Source organism: Oratosquilla oratoria, chromosome 23 (assembly GCF_046742065.1).
Source record: "Oratosquilla oratoria isolate Oo_2021 chromosome 23, ASM4674206v1, whole genome shotgun sequence".
Taxonomy (NCBI): Eukaryota; Metazoa; Arthropoda; class Malacostraca; order Stomatopoda; family Squillidae; genus Oratosquilla; species Oratosquilla oratoria.
This window is the reverse complement of record NC_134799.1, coordinates 28,218,120-28,220,619: the sequence shown is the minus strand read 5'-3', so window position 1 is coordinate 28,220,619 and position 2,500 is coordinate 28,218,120.

Below are 2,500 nucleotides of genomic sequence, written 5' to 3'. Positions count from 1 at the left end.
ATAAAAATACACTCACACATACACACACAGACACGCTCGCGCAGAAACACTTTTTTGTCAAATATATGACTGAGCAGATGTCTATATATGTGCCCATATATGATTGTATGAAAAAAAATGTGAATATTGTTTTAATGCTAATACATTGTGATTAAATAAAGTTGGCGTATGCATAAAGATAAATTTATTGTGATCGTATAAACAAAACTGTATTCTTTGGGACAAAAACCTCTCCGAAAGATAATAAAACCAGAAACGGGCATTTACATGTACAGGTGAAAACCACAAGTGAAATATGTATGGAAACGATGTGCCGAAGAAAGGTAACATAAATTCTGCACAGTCAGGTACCATCGTTACACTTGCTGCATAAAAGAAAATCTACGTAAAGGCTCAGCTTAAGGGATAAAGTCGGCGAGGACGAATAGGGAAAGAGACGCACAGGCAACAGGAAAAACAGCCGAGGAACACAGGTCAACGTGCGCATACATAATTACGCAAGCGACCAGGCCGGTCCTCGCTGGGTGGGACCTCTTCGCCCCCCTGCCGACGGCTTGGTGTCGTCGACAAGGGTCGACGACAGAGTCTGCATTCGCAATGGACGCCCAAGGTCTGGGATTCCTGAACGAACGCCTCGTGATGTGAAGACTGCGAACTTAGTGAAAACATACAAATGTCCCTCTTATTTTCCCCATGCATAGGCCCAGTTTCTCCATGTTATGAAATGTTGTATTGATCATTTTCATTAAAATAACGCTTTTTTTATTTCTATTTTTTTTGTCCATACAGCTCTGTGGTCTCGATCATAGGTCGTTCGCTTAAGATAAGGCTACTCTTTTACATTGCGTAAGGCACAATCTAGCTTCCATTCGAGCATATGCTGGACGATTTCATTCAGGTTAAGATTCACAGGCAATCACTTTTGTGCGATAGAAATATTCTGTCTTAACTATGTGAGCGTCTCATTAACAAAAGGATCAATGAGCGAGAGCCTGGAATGACTGGCTCTGTTTTTGCTTCTACGTGCGCTTCTGTATATCTGTGTGTGTGTGTGTGTGTGTGTGTGTGTGTGTGTGTGTGTGTGTGTGTGTGTGTGTGTGTGTGTGTGTGTGTGTGTGTGTGTGTGTGTGTGTGTGTGTGTGTGTGTGTGTGTGTGTGTGTGTGTGTGTCTGTGTGTGTGTGTGTATCTGTGTGTGTGTGTGTGTGTGTGTGTGTGTGTGTGTGTGTGTGTGTGTGTGTGTGTGTGTGTGTGTGTGTGTGTGTGTGTGTGTGTGTGTGTGTGTATGTGTGAGTCTGTGAGTCTGTGAGAGAGAGAGAAAGAGAGATAGATAGATAGATAGATAGATAGATAGATAGATAGATAGAGAGAGAGAAAGGGAGAGTGATATGTATATATATATATATATATATATATCTATAAATGTATATATATATATATATGTATAAAGAGAGAGAAAGAGAGAGAGAGAGAGAGAGAAAGAGAGAGAGAGAGAGAGAGAGAGAGAGAGAGAGAGAGAGAGAGAGAGAGAGAGAGAGAGAGAGAGAGAGAGAGAGAGAGAGAGTGGTAAATTAAAGGGTGCGAAACGGGCAGCAGGTAGCAATAGGTCATTACTTATGTAAATTTTTCCTGTTGTCAATTGGTACTTTTCAAATAAAATCACGTTTTCCGTTCACAGACACATATATATTAGATGATTTTTATTGTCTTTGAATCACGGAGGGTTAGACATAGGTAAGAGATAAAACAGCAAAATAAAATAAAAGAAAAACAGTGTGTATATAAAAAAAAAGACATTAGAAGGTGCTCTTAGGGTTGGTTCCTTATTCCGGTCCATTCCTCACTGCCACACTCGATCTCGGCCCATGGAAGGCCAAGATATCTACTGTGCCCCCACATCCCCGCGCGCAATTAAAACTATAGCCTCCCTGTAGTAAATCCAGCTCACCAGCCAATGCCCCTTGTAGCTCAGATCCACAACGCTTAGTTATTCGACAGTGCTTATCTTGTTACCACCACATGTCATTGAGGACCACTGGGCTTCAAATTCGCCACGTAACTATGGGAAGCAGAGTTCAGTTCCCAACGGAATCTGGTGACTGTTACATTCCTTTGACGGCTCAGTCAAATAAGGTAAAAGTGCGATTTCGATCGCAGTGAAAAAATTCTTGGAATATTTTTCTTGCCTCAAGTTGTTATATGGAGAACATTCAATACAAGGCTACACTCATTTTATTTTTCTCAGACATTTGAATTGTTTTTATGACTCCAAGATCACTGTTCAATGGATTGTAGCATTCTAAAGACCTCGATGTACTAGTTTTTCTTCAAGGTTTTATTCATGATTAATACGTATGAATATCGGCTACAAGAAAAACAGTTTCAATTGAAACAGTTAAGAAATCCATATATGATGGGAGCTCTTAGACACAGTCAACGGAGAAGATGAATGTGTGTGTGTGTGTGTGTGTGTGTGTGTGTGTGTGTGTGTGTGTGTGTGTG